This window comes from Desmodus rotundus, chromosome 1, assembly GCF_022682495.2.
Source record: "Desmodus rotundus isolate HL8 chromosome 1, HLdesRot8A.1, whole genome shotgun sequence".
NCBI lineage: Eukaryota > Metazoa > Chordata > Mammalia > Chiroptera > Phyllostomidae > Desmodus > Desmodus rotundus.
Window position 1 is genome coordinate 21,940,937 of NC_071387.1, and position 14,962 is coordinate 21,955,898.

Sequence of the window (14,962 nt, forward strand, 5' to 3'; positions counted from 1 at the left end):
TGTTGACCCCCTCCCACGGTGGAGGTAGTAGAAGCTTGACTTGGGGGTCTTCTCCATGAACCTCTCAGTCCAAGCATTCCTTGTTCCTCTTCATGTTTCCAGGACCTATCCCACCTCATATTCCAAGTTTCTCAGAGTAAAACACGCTAGAAATAGCTCTTGATGGGGGATTTCAAAATTGTTTTTGTTCTCTTCTCAATGAAATCTACCTTCTGAGACTCTTGACTCATTACAACCAAGGGGAAGATGTCAGAAAATGGACACAACTCTGTTCTTCTCTTTGCTTTATTGTTGAAAAAAAATTTAATTCTTTCCCAGGGAAATGGATGCCTTCACCTAACTGGGGTAAGGCAAAGAAATGTGAAAAAGAACATACCCTGATTCATTTCTGAAGCATACTGGCCTGCAACCTGTGTGTCTTATGAGTTCATACTGCAAAGCCCAGTGTTTCAGGTCCAAAATCTGGACCCAGGACAAGCCAGCACACCCCTATACTCTGCTCTTTGCAGGTTTGTGAGGGGGCGTGCCTTTACAAAGGGCTTATCGATGACCTCTCTGAATTTCCCCTGGGCCTTTCCCAAAAGGACAGTCTCAGAAAGATATCAAGTTTGTATCAGAACCCCCTGGCACATGGCCCCCATGGCCAGGGAACTGCTGAGTAAGGGAAGTGACAACTGTGTTTTTTAAAGCCCTTTAATTCCTATTACTAATCAATCCCTCTACATTCTTCCCTGCACGGTCATGCATATAAAACAGATATGATTATGCCATTGACCACTTCACTTCTGTCAATCACCCTGACACAGATTGCAAGATACCTTCTCGCTCTTTCTGCACCAACGAGAGCTTGTAGGGACTCTGGGATTAACTTGCGGCTACTGACCTTAGAGTGTTTGTGACAGGAGTGGGATGGCCAAAGACTTCTGCCTACTGGACATGAGGCGAGACCCTCCAGCACTTTGTACAGAGTCCCTTGCTTACTCCAGGCCACAGTTCAGTGAGATGCACCTTCTAATGCTTGATTTCTAGGAAAGGACACCAAAGCTTGATGGAGACTCGATGGTGATGCTGCTTGTCAGAGGCAGAGCTCAAGTTTGAATCTGTATCTCCACCCCCCCAAGGCTCTGTGCTTGGCGGAATGTCCCATGGTGCCTTCTCCACAGTGTGGAGGAGCCCAGGGAGTGAATGAGGCCAGAAAAGTCAGAACTCTTTGAAAACCTAGTATGTGCCAGCAACGTGCGAGGAACTGTGTGAGGGTGGGGAAGATGGGCAAAGTTCCTGGCCTCAGGGATTGGGAAAAAGGAGAAAACACAAGCCACCCCAAATGATGGAATATTTAGAAATTGATCATTGACATGAATGGATTCAACATGGAATTAATAGTGAATAAATTCCCATGTGTCTAGGGGGAGGGTAAGGGGGATGCTGATAAGATTAGATGACTATGGTATTTCCTAGAGGGGCTCAACAAACAAGCACAAACTTGGTGACTGAAAAACAACAGAAATGTATTCTCTCACAATTCTAGAGACCAATGTCTGAAATCCAGGTGTCAGAAGGGCTGCGCTCCATCCGAAGGCTCTAAGGTAGGATCCGTTCTTGCCTTGTCTAGTTTCTGGTGGCTGTCAGCATTCCTTGGCTTGGGCCTGTAGAACTCCAACCTCTTCCTCCATCTTCACATTGCTTTCTTCTCCCTGTGCATCTTTCCACTCTCTCTTCTTCTTATAAGGACATCCATCAATGGCTTTAGGGCCCACTCTAAATCCAGACTGTCTCATCTCAAGATCCTGAACTTAGTCACATCTGCAAAGGCCCTTTTCCCAGATATGATCAACTTCACGGTTTCCAGGTGTTGAGACATGATCATATATTTTTTTCATGGGGTTCAGTGGCCAGGGAAGGACTTTCTGAGATGGAGATGGAGACATTGATGTAGAAAAGTGTGACTTGGAAAGAACAGGTAAAGAGGACAATGCACCTCGAGATCCTGAAGTAGGAAAAACCTGTGTGTGCGTGAGGAGAAAAAGGAAACAGCAGAGCTGAGGTCAGGTCGGCAACGGGGATAGGAGCTCGAGAAGACCTTGGAAGGCCTGGTAGGAGTGTACCGAGTCCCAGGTGGTCAGGCCGGAAGGGGTCTCAGAATGACTTACCCCTGACTCCAACCTCATTCTCCATTTGGAGTTCTCCATTTTACCTTCCCACTGTTCTGGAAGACTTAGTCTCAGTGCATGACAATAGCTCCGGGGCCTTGCCAAGGTGACAGTCTGCACTGCAGGAAGAAGCCCTGTTATCCGACTGAAATGTGTCATCCGGCTGGAGCGGCAGCTGTTTCATAGTGCCATAGTGAGCCTGGTTCTCAATGCCAACTTCCAGTTTCGATGTGACATGCCCCATCAGGCCCCACTGGGAGCTGCTGGCTTATGTCGTTGAACAGCCCTGCCCAGCTGGTTTCAGGCCACACAGGCCACTGCACTGTTGGGGTGTGAGCTCAGGCCTGAAGTCCAGGGAGCTGAGTGAGGTTGAATCCCATCTCAGGCTCCCACTTGCCATGTGTTCCAGGGAGAGTAAGCTCCTCAAAGCTTCAGCTTCCTCACTATAAAATGAGAGTGACAAACCCAGTCCCACGGCAAGGTTGTGAGACTCAGACGAGAGAAGGTGTTTAAAAGTGTTTTATGAATTATCCAAGGAGATGTTACCAATTGCACTGAAGGCCTGGGGGTCTCTAATGATCTTCCTGGGGACAGAGGGTGCTCAGGGCTCCACCTTGTCCCATCAGAAACTCGTATACTCTGCACCGAAGTCCATGTGTCATTGCCACTCCCCAAGGGGTTAACACACATCATGTCCCATCCAGATATCATCTTGGAGCACACTGCTGAAATGCAAAGAAACGAAATTCCAATTTGTCTCCCTATAAAAAGCAGCCTGCCTTGAAAATCGACCCCGTGGAAAACCTACCGAATTGAACTAGGAAAAGGAGAAGAAGAAAAAAAAAACATGTGAGTAATTAATCAGCATTTTGTCCAACCTAATTTGGTTTTAAAGGATATTCATCAACACCAACATACCTGTCCAGGCCAATTCTGGCAGCCCTGTGAGTGGCCGCATGGACTTGACCTCCCCGCTGTCTGCAGTCCACTCATTTGCAAACTGGTTTCAATGAAGGTAACAGTTTGTGGTAATGAGAACCATATGGGCTGGTGGCTGCTGTCAGTAAAAATAGCCAACATGGCCTGTGTGGCCAGACACAACGTCAAACTAAGAACAGGAAGACGAAAGCTGTGTGAAGGAAGGGAAAGAGCTGTTTCAGAGAACTAGAGACAGGAGCCCGCCTGCTGGGAGGAGGCGTCAGGGACTGGGACACGAAGCCTAGGGACTCTCCCCGGCAGAGGCACAGAGATGTTAGCCTGAAACCCCAGCCCGCCCCAGCCTGGTTTTCCACACTCTCATAGCCCAGCTGAGAGGGGTCAGGGAAGGCTGTTTGGGAGAAGAGCCAAGGCTCAGCACACGCACAGAGCTCTGTAGGATGTGTCCTGGGCACAGAACCTCTCCCACCTAAACATCCCGATAGATGCCGGAGCCTGAAGGAACTATGCAAGGAGGTAAGGCCAGAAAAAAAACCTTTAAGCATAAATGTTAGGATCCTTTTCAAATGTATCCTGTTCTGTAGCCTGAATGTGTATTTGCAACCTGTGAGACCTGATTTAATCTAACCATAAACACACCCATTGTATAAACATAAGCAAATTATTTAATCTTTCAGAGTTTCAATTTATTAGTCTGTAAAATGGAGATAGTATAAGCAATGGTTGTTACCATGTTCTGATGCGCCTTTTAGTAGAATGCCCTGTTCATTCATTCATTCATTCATTCATTCAACACATATTTATCAAGTACCTACTAGGGTCCAGGCATGGTTACAAAGGAATAAATTAGTGAATTAAAAAAAAAAAACAACAACAACACCTGCTTTCATTACATTCTAGTTGTAAGTAAAATACAGAATGTTGTAAGGTAGAAAGTGCTCTGTATACAAACACAGTAGAGAAGAGAATCAGAAAGACAGGGATTAGGGTGCAACTTAAATGGGGTGGTTGGAGAAGGCCTTGCCGAGAAGACGATATTTGAACAAAGATTGAAAGAGGTGAGAAAGCAAGACATGGGGCTACTTGGAAGGCTAGTACTGAAAGCAAAGAGACCACTTGAGCCAAAGTCCCAAGCAGGAGAGAGCCTGGTGTGCTCAGGGGCAGCAAAGGGGCAGACTAGTGTGGCTGGAGTGAAGGCAGCCAGAAATCAGAGAGGGATGGGGCCCGACCACGCCAGCCTGGGAGGCTAGCATCAGAACTTCAGCTTGACTCTGGAGGAGTGGAACATCTTGGGAAGATTTTGAACAGAACAGTGAAAGGATCAGACTTAGTTCTTTTTAATAGGATGGTGCTGGCTGCTGTGTTGGGAAGAGTTGCTAAATGAGTAAGTGCAGAAGCAGGGGCTAATCAGGAAGCCATTGCAAGAATCTGGTGAGAGCAAATGGTGCCTTGGATTGAGATGATAACATCAGAGGTGGTGGGAAGTTGTGGAGTTCTGGAATATATTATAAAAGTAGGGAGAGCCTCCAGCATTTGCTGATAGTTTGAATGTGGGTTTGAGGGAAGGGGGGTCAAGAAAGACTCCAAGGTTTTGAGCTTAAACAACTGGAAGGAGCTGCTGTTCTCATAGATGCGGATAATTATAGTGAAACAGATTGGGGAGGGAGGATTGGGAGTTTGGTGTTGCACATGTTACATTTGAGCTGCTTATTAGCCATTCAAGTGAAGATGTAGAGTATCCAGGTAAATGAGAATCATAACATGTAAAAGGTATTTAACATAATAAAATATTAGATCATCATGGGAGTGAGTAAAGATAGAGGAGGAAAGGTAGAGATATTTCTCCACGGGGCATCAAGATTTACAGAGCTTAAGAGCCTTCCATCCTCTTCCAAATGCATGAGCTACAACAAGAGCAAATATATTGAGTATCTATGTGGACATGAAACCTTCGAAGATAAATAGTGCTATTTTTATTTTATATACAATAAAAGTAAGAACCAGAGAAGTGAATTAATTTGCTCAATGTCAACTAGCTAATGAAAAACAGAACAGGAATTCAAACCCAGGTGTCTTGACCCCAATTCTTGTGCTCTTTCCACTACAGCCATCTGCCCAGTGACTTCTAAGGTAGACAGGCATCTTCATCCTCAACATATTTGTCATGCTTCTCCAAGTTTGAAATCAAAACCAGGTCATTCTAGCAGTTAAGTACTCTCGTTTTCCAAGCCGGAGGTCTTGCCAGCCTTAGAAAGTAAAAACATATTATGAAAAACTATCTTTGGCAAAAACCAAACCCCCCTCAAAAAAAAAAAAAAAAAAGGAAGGAGAGGGAAAGAGAGAATGACAAGAAAAAAAATCCTGTCTTCCATTTTTCCCATAGGTACTCACTGTCTCCTAGACTCTAAATCACTTCTTCTGTCATTGGAGGAGGTAGATATAAGGCAGATACAAGCTTCCCTGTCTTCTAAATCAGGCACATGGGAGGGATAGAAAAAAATAGTGGTCTATGTGAGGGTCACCAAGCGATTCGTGAATGTGACTTGGAAGAGGTCCTAGTTATGTTCCAAAACCCCATTTCCCTACAGCCTACCTAGCACTGCTTTATGCCATGTGTACAGAAACTGGTAAAAATAAAATGATACTTGAGAATTTGTGAAGCACTTTTTATCCACTATTGATGTAAAACACTTTTTGAAATAGCTATTGTCTATGTTGACATTTGTTTTAAAAATAAACAAATGTGGCTTGGAGTAAATGATTCGATTAAGGTTACTATCAAACAGAAAGATGGAAATTTTAAAATGTGATTATACTCACTAGAAAAAGAATATAAATATATCTTTAAAAATGCATGTCACTTGGCATCTATAGGACCTACAACATTTAAGCCCAGTTCTGTTTTGACATCAATGTTTTCTAGTGTGCTCCAGAGTCTCACCTGCATCTTCCTTCTCCCTTTCCTGTTTGGTTACCATCACTCCTTCTTGAGAACCACCTTAATGCTGTTCCTCTCAAAGGAATGGCCTGGGTCTTCTCCATCCTGTTATCTCCAATGCCTTTCTGGTTTCCTGTCCTAGTATTGGGCATGACAAATGTTGGCTAGGCGGCACTGAGCTGAAATTGGTGAACTGAAGAAGAGAAATCAGAGGGTAACTGCAGGTTGGAGTAAGACCACATGGAGCCTTGAATGCCAAGCTAAGTTGTGTGCCTATCCATCTATAATTAGCAGGTTATCAGGGCCACCACTTTGTGTAGCCCCCAGTTTCTGCATCTCCATGCTGGATTGTCTTATAGAAAGAAGGAGCTTTCTGAGTAATTAAAATGGGGGTGAACATGTCTTCCTCACAAACCTCAGAAAAACCCATGCCGACATTTTTTGCTGTTTTTGAAAACTTGACTTTATTTTTTCTCTTCCCACTCACACCTCAGGTCTTGTCATGGCTTCAGCCAAAGAAAACCAATTCAGACAGGGCCATTTCAGGCTTGTCCTGAGTCCAAAGTAGGGAGACAGCAGGAGATGACATTTGATGTTTTGAGGTTTCCTGCTCAAATTTTAGACCCAGCAATTCTGTGTGGGTTGTTGGAATCAGATGACCCGGGAAGAAGTATTCAGTTCCATTCAACTCGTCCCATATTTGTTAGCTGTGCAGGACCAGGAGGAAGAGAGAGAGAGAGAGAGAGAGAGAGATGTTAGCTCCTGCTCTCATTCAGCTTCTGTCTAATGGGAGGGGAAGAAAGAAAAATACACAGATAAGTGCACAGTAATGTAGAATGGGATGCTAAGAAGTGGTGGTAACATGTCATGTGGACTTACAGATCATATCTAATTAGGGGAGCAGAGCAGAGAAGGCTTCCTGTGGCAGTGACTGTGAGATTGGTCTTCAAGAACATGTAAGATTGTGGCAGATAAAGAATGACTGGGAAGGAGTTCATTCTCATTGGAAGAATAGAATGGGTTAAGTGAAGGAGGCAGAAGGCCCCAAGGAGGTAGATTCAGGAAGCAGAGGCTCTTTATTTGTATTTCACATAAGCTATGTAGGGACGTTTGGTGACATTTTCTGAGCCCCATATTGAGGGAAATGAAGCCTGGTTGATTCTAAATACACTGGCTTTAGGAGACAGGGATGGATTGATTGATTGTAAGGAATTAGCTCATATAATGATTTTGGAGGCTGACAAGTCCCAGGATCTGCAGGATGAGCTGGCAAACTGGAAACCCAGGGAGAGCCAATGGTGTGGTTCCAGTCTGAGGCCAAAGGCCTGAGAACCAGAAGAGATAATGGTGTAGTTTCAGTCTGAAGGCCAGCAGGCTTGAGACCCAGGAAGAGATGATATTTTAGTTCAAGTCCAAAGCCAGGAAAAAAAAAAAGACAAATATGTGAGTTGGAAGGCAGTCAAGCAGAAAGAATTCTCTTACTTAAGGAATGGTCAGCCTTTGTTGCCTTCAGGTGGGCCTTTGCTGATTGGATAGAACCACCCATGTTAGCGATGGCAGCTTTCTTTACTCAGTCTACTGATTTAAATGTTAATCTCATCCCCAAACTCCCGGCATGCTCTTTGACCAAATATCTGGGCACCGCGTGACCCACGGGGTGTGTCAAGCAGGTTGACACATAAAATTAACCACCAACTATGCATTTTAGTTTTAAATTTTTACCCCCTTCTTTTTTTACATATACAATGCATAAATTCTTCCTAATTTGTTTTCAGGTATTTTTTGTTTTGTATTTCTTGGACCAGGAAAATTTCTTAAAGAGGAGAATCATCATAAGGTTGTTGACATTTTATTCTTTCAAGTAATACAATAAAAAAGAATTAAAAATAAAAAGAAACACATCTCCCATCAGATATCATATTATTTCATAAAAGGATGAGAATTTTAACATTCTCTACCCTCAAAAGGGAAGGGTATAATCTCAGAAGGAAAACCATCTTTTCCAAGGAAAGACAGTTGGCAATCTAACACTGTCATTTTAAAAGATATTTTTATAATTTTAAAATAAAACGAAATGTAAAATTATATTTTATTATTTGTGAAATTATATTTTATTATATCGTGTATTTTTTATTTTATATTTGTAGATAATATTTTTGTGACAGAAGTTGTCAATCAAGATGGTATATATGTGCAATATTGCCATACAAAGGGAGCTGGAGTCTCCAAGTACTTTTGTCACTTCATTATTACCACTGCCATCAAAAATAAAATTTCAGAGATTTATTGATGAACATGGAAAGTGTACACCCTCACTACTTCACTCAATGCTTAATATCTTGGGCACACTCCAAGAAGTGGGTGAACAATTCAACTTCACCATATCCAGTGACTCCCCTTTCTTTTCCCAGTGCTTTGAAGAAACTCATTACAGTAGCTGGGAGTCTGGCAGTGACGGTAGCTGTGGGAAGGATCTGCCAGCATTATTCTCTTCATGGCACCCACAGCACGGGGCACTTTATCTCCCTGGTAGCCCCATATGGAGCCATCGAGAATTAATCTAAGTAGGGTGTCATGGACTTGACCTAACACAGGCCAGCACTTCCTGAGCATGTATATTTGTGAACCACTAGTTTGGCCTAACCCTCTCACTTTTCTTTGAGGAAACTGAGACCCAGAGGCCTAGAAATCAACCCTACCTGAAACAAAGTGTATTAAGGACACCCCAGCCCAGAATTATGGAAATCAGCCCCATGTCTCCCTGACTGTCCATATAGCTTTGATTTTTGGTCCTAATTCAGATGACTGTCTCATCTGTTTAATGCCCCAGGGATTTGGGGACTGGGTCCTTCCTCTATCTGAAATTTATCACATCCTCACAGATACGCACAGACATACATACACAGAGATATACACATGTAAGTGGCATAATTAGAGAAAAAAAAATCTGTCCTGAAATCCACCTGAAGATTGAAACCCCGACTCTTAACCCAAGTCTGAGGGATCTGAGATCCTGCTGCCTATTTATAGATGTCTCTGGATTTGTCTGGATACTACCAGTAAGCATCATTTTTTAAAACTAACTTCAGGCCAAATTTTGTTTCTAACATTATTCCTAAGTGATCTCATTCATTAATCCCAAGACCCTATGAGATTGAAATGAGGTGCCCATTTTATAAGGACGCTGAAGCCTAGCAAGCCTCTATGACTTTCCCCGAGTCACACCACTGATACATGCGGAACACAACTGTCAGTCCTCTTAAAAGGTCCCCGTGTGTCCTTGGCCAATGGTCCATGTTGTCCAGGACCTGGTGTATGGTAATCTCACAGAGAGCATGGCCCAGATGAAGCGATGAGTGAGTAACTTCCCCCTCCATTTGAAGATGCTGTCCCCCACCACCAGGCCACCTCCAAAGAGATCCCTAAAAATTCTCATTAAGTGTGAGCCACAACTATAACTATCATCTTCACACAGAGGGAGGGTGTGCTAGTTTGTTACACTTTAAATACTTGGTGTAAGTGAGACTTGAGGCCCGGTGAAGTCCGTAGATCTCTCCCTTCTGGCCAGGGGCCAGGCCAGGCTCCCCTCTCCTATTCTCACACAATTTGAAGGGAAATGCCGGCCCTCACATGGACCCCTGCTGCACTTCATCTAACTGGATTTGACTCATCGTTCCAGCCAACTGAGATCATTTAGAAGTTTGATTTTGTCATCAATCATTTTTTCTATCCCTCCCAGCTGTGTGTCAGCCACAGATGTGATAAGCGGACTTTATACATCTCTGTCCAAATCACTGGTACCAAATATTAAACAGGGCTAAAGACAGTTCTCTGCAGCATGCCTCTGCCATGATCCCAGGCCATTTGCATGGGCCTTTGGTCCAACAACTGTCCCATGACATTAGCAATTTTTCTAATCCTATGTGCAAGTGTCTCAAGAGTCAGGCCTTTATATTAACCTTTTGATCTTCATTGGGCACAATGCAGGCCATGGGAGGGTGGGATGGGTGGGGAACTCAGTGTTTGCTGACCAGTGCAATAGACAGAGGCATTGATTTGGTACCAGAAGACTCAGGTTCAAGTCATAGGTATTGCCCTTCCTATGGCTGAATATAAGCTGTTTATTCTCTCAGGACTTCAGTTTATCTATAAAATAAAGGTAAGGGTCCCTGCAGACAATCTTATTCAATTGCTCAATAAAGTGATGGATACAAACATCCTTGTTCACTCGCCCCTCACTTTTACAAACACATTTCTTAAAGCTGAAATTTATTTTCCTTTTCTTTCCCATCAACACCACCCTCACCCTGCTCCCCTCCTTCTGTTTTCCTGGGAATCCTTCCCTGGCCCCTAAGAAGCCATAGTCACTTCCTCTGAGCTCTCCACAGCCCTCTGCAGGTCTTCACTGGGGCACTTATCTCCTATGTTCCCAATTGTCTTGTTACTTGTTCATTTTCCCCTCTAGACAATGGTCTTAGAAGAGCTACACCTTAGGTATTTGTCCCCGGTGCCAGCACAGGGACCTGGGACGCACAAGGTACTCCATAACAGGTTTATGAAACAAATATGAGTGATTGCAAGTTGCCATGGCAGCTCCATTCTTGCTTTAATGGTGGCTGCAGAGGATGCCGTGGCTGCAAGCCTTTGTTTGGGCTACTGGAAAATGACACCATGAGCATCATGTGCCAGGGCTGGATGTTCCTGGATTATCCTTGGGTGGAAACAAAGGTGGGTCTGATGACAAAGCCAGCCCCCAAGCTCTGTGAGAACACATATCATGTCTGTTTTGCTTACCATTGTCACAGAGTGCATTCCCCATAAGCAGACTCTGCAATGGAGGTCTGCATACAAGAGATTTCCTGGGGAGTCCTTGGGATCGCCCTCTGGGAGAGTGAGGGAGGCAGGAGTGAATAGATGGAGAGTCAAACTGCCGTGCAGTGGCCACAGGGCATTGTTCCAAATTGAGACAGGAGGGTCAGGCCTGTATGTTTACACTACCATTGACCTGTCTTGGGTGAAGGCTGCCTCCAGGAGGGGTGGGGGTGGAACCTTGGGCTAGGCAGTCCTCTTCAGCTGAGTACATTTCCAAAGTGGGACGCAGCAGAAAGCCGCCAACACTTGCAGCTACTGGAAATATGAGAGCCTCAGTGCTGGAATGGGGAGTGTCTGTTAACGTCGCTATGCCCAAGAGCATCTGTCCGGCTCAGTACAGCCCTTCTGTGAACATTTGTTGCTTGAGTGGAAGAATCTGGGCCAATCTCAATGGAATCCTGTAGATTCTCTGGTAACTTTCAACACACATTCAGCCCATGTACCTTTAGAACGTGCAACTTCTCAGTCAAGGCTGTGCAGGTGGTTGGCTCAGGGATGAGTAGGCAGACTTATAAACAACCAATCCTACCTTCAGGGGAGGACTTTAGGTGGAGTGAGCTCAGAGGGCTGTGGTAGCACAGAAAAGGCAGACAGCTTCTTGAAGAAGTTGACATTGAGGCCAGAACAACAAAAAACAGGGAGATTCTAGGAAAACTTGAAGTGTGAGCAAGCAATGTGGCTGGAGAGATCACAGGGTGGACCCTGTGGTGGAGGTAGACTGGAACAGGGTCTCAGAGACTTGTGTGCCAGACTACAGCACCTGGGCCAGATCCTAAAAGCAATGAGGGAACAAGGAAGGGTTTTCAGAAAAGGGCTGAGCGTCCAGGGTTTCTTTCTCAAAAGAACACGGGTTCAGTTCCTTATGTCATTTTCAATCCAGGGGTTCCACAGGAACCAGCCATTTAAGCACATACTGTACCTGGGGCATCCACTCAGAGCACAGCATGACCTGTCCCCATTGCTCGGTTCTCTTACAAGTTGAGGAGCCCCTATCCCTCTGGAGGAAGGGCATGGTCTTGCTGTGACATGCAGCCCAGGAGCTCCTGAAGGTGGGACCCTCATGAGAGGAAGACCAGTCAACCAAGAGAAGTCAGGGTGTCTCATCCCACATCAAAGGGACAGTGTCACGTGGTGGGAAGAGCATTGCCCAAGGGGTCTGACAGGGCTAACTTATAGTCCCTTCTTGGCCGATTTCTGGATCCATGGTACAGGCAAGTCACTAACCCTCCATTTCCTTATCGGTCCAATGAGGAAAAGAATTCAGCCACACTAGTGATAAGGACATACAAATAAACCCAATAATAAGATATCATATTTGCATTTCATATTGACAAAAATTTTTGAAAAGATAATGATCAGCGCTGATGAAGGTGGATAATACAGGTTGACTATTTCACTGTGGGTAGGTGTGGTGAATTGGAATAAACAAATCCACGGAGTAATTTGGCAACAAACATCAAGTCTTTGAAATGAGTGCGTTCTCTTGGACCCACTTCTAGGAATTTATTCTAAGGAAAGGTGGGGGAAAGGTACATTAAAAGATATTTAGCAAAGCATATTAACAAGAGCAAAAATTCTTATGTATGAAAAAAACCTAAATGTGCATCAACACCTACAAGCCAATAATTGTTTAAGTAAGTTGTGACACACCTGTCTGTTAGAATACTGTGCAACAATGAAAAATTAAGCTTGCAAATTTTGGGTCCCGGTACCTTGGAAAGATCTTTGGTAGGCAGTTGGTGATTACTCTGCATGGTAACATCACAGCAGTCTCTGAAGGATGCCTCTAAGCTATCCCCCCAGTCCTTCCTATATCTTCAGTCCCACTGTCCTGTCCAGGTTTGGACCCTTGTCACCTCCTGCCTATACAATACCAGCCTCATTTCTGTTCTTTTGTTTCCTGGATCCTGGTCTCCTTCACCCACGACACTGCAGCCAAGGTGATGGTTCCACTGCACACCTCTGACTTTGTCAGCCCAAGTTCCTTAGCTTCTTACGGTGATGTATGAGGCCATGTGTGATATAACCTCCTTCTAATTCTCCAGGGATATCTCCTACATCCCCACCATGTCCCAAAACACAACCTTGGCCCCAGCCATGCTGTATTACGTTAGTTTCCCAAGACTCCATTCTTTTTGTAATGTCTTCATGTTCCCAGAATGTTCTTTTCCCTCCTCTTCATCCTGCAAACTCCAGTTCAGCCTTTCCAAGGCATTCTCTATAAGGTTGCCTTCTCTCTACTCTCCATCCCATGCCCAGAGAGGTCTATTGTGACACCTGCAGTTCTTCTAATGTAGGTAATTCTTTACAAATCTGCCCACTCCATTGGACCACGAGGTCCTCAAAGAGATATTTTATTCGCCATTGCAACATTGCCACTGAGCATGTGCCCAGCACAGTCCACAGATTTGTTAACATTTTTTGAATGAATTGTATCAGAATTGTACCCCGCAGCATAAAGCAAATCATATCTACAGTTGCCCTGGCTGCTCTGTAACGCTGACTTCACTAAGTCCCCAGCCACCCAAGTGATCTCTCATAGTTGTCATCCGGAAGACAGGGGAGCTTTAGGGGAAAAGCAGACCCCCTCAATTACCAGTTCTGACAATCCTCATTTCAGCTCAGGTCTCCCCATGCAAACAGACAGTCGACATGTGATTGGAGAAGAAATAGAAGTATGTTTCTATTAAAACCATGTTCCTTAGGTTGTCACTCTGAATTTATATCCCTCTGGCCCTTGCCAAGTTGGCTCTTGGCTATACTCTGTCCTAAAATGAGAGCATTCTTCTTATAGCCCCAGGAGATGCCTACAATGCCTGAAGATTGAAAACAGACCTTGCAACATGGATTTGGGAATTTGTAGAGTCCAAATCACCACCGTCCCATATAACTTGCCCCAGATAATCTAGCTTCCCTTCACACTTCTGATTTGAGCTTCTTTGGGTAGAATAGTTCACTGCTTGAATGGTATTCTTGCTACCCAAGGTGATGGGCAAGAAACATCATTATAATAAAGAGTCAATCAGCTCAGGGTATAGGAAAATGCCATTCATGACCAGTGGGCTTTGGCCATTGGGCAGAACCAACCATGGGCTATATGTGCATCTAGGTGTTTCAACAAATAAAAACAAGAAATCATTGGGTACCTACAATTTATAAGGCCCTTTGTTGGATCTGGTGAGGGATGAAGGGCTGAGCAATAAGGTCTTTGCCCTTAAAGAGCTCTTTTCCACTGAAGAGAAAGGTTTGGCTCTAAACAGCCATGGCTTACAGAATAGGGAAAGTGTTATGAGCCATAGAAAGTGCTATGTGTGTGCCGACTGGTAATAGGGAAAGGTGGAAAGTGCACAGGTTTAGCAGATTCAGGATCCAATGCAAGTTGAGCCAGTTGCTTTCAGCAAAGTGCTGCATCTCTCAGAGCTTCAGTTTCCTCAACTGTAAGATAGGCTCCAATAGCCACTTTGCATATAAGGAGTTAGATGGGGATTAAATGAAATGGAGCATGTAGCTTCTCAGCTACAGTAGCCCTAGCTTCTCTCACTCTCCCAGTTAGTCATAGCTAAGACCCAATAACCCCACAAATAACCCAGGGCAAACACTCATGGGTCCCAAGAGGAAGAGTCAGGACGGAAGACCAGAGGCTGCTGAGGTGATAGCCTTTGGCCCATTATTTCACTTTTCAGTGGCCTTGTGCCTACACGTCTTTGGACTTGGCACTGCTCTGTCTGACACGTTAATGCTTTCAGTCATTGGCGATTTCTCTGCATGGTAACATCACAGTAGTTTCTGAAGGATGCCTCGAAGCTGTCCCCCCTAATCCTCCCTATCTCTTCAGTCCACAGTCCTATCCAAGTTCAGACCCTTATCACCTCCTGAGAAATGGAGCTGGGCTCACTCAGACCAGGAATGAGGGAGCATTGCTGCTGTGGTGGCTTCGCTGTTGAGTCACCCAGCTCCTTGCCAGACCTCAAAGTGTGTAAGGAGAGGAACACAAGCAGCAGGCTGGAGAAGACTTGGTCTTCCCCATGTCAGGGCCGCTACCCTGGCCTACAGTCTTGGGCAATGC

At 44.7% G+C, this 14,962-nt stretch overlaps 1 long non-coding RNA gene across 1 annotated transcript in view; it reads left to right on the forward strand.

Annotated features, from left to right (window-relative positions):
• The first annotated feature begins 1,534 nt into the window (after positions 1-1,534).
• The window catches only part of LOC139440790 (uncharacterized), a 110,312-nt gene continuing 96,884 nt past the window's right edge, over positions 1,535-14,962 (forward strand). Inside the window, exons 1-2 of the long non-coding RNA XR_011650980.1 lie at positions 1,535-1,586; positions 2,855-2,999. This is a non-coding gene — a long non-coding RNA (uncharacterized lncRNA). The remainder of the gene's footprint in view (positions 1,587-2,854; positions 3,000-14,962) is intronic.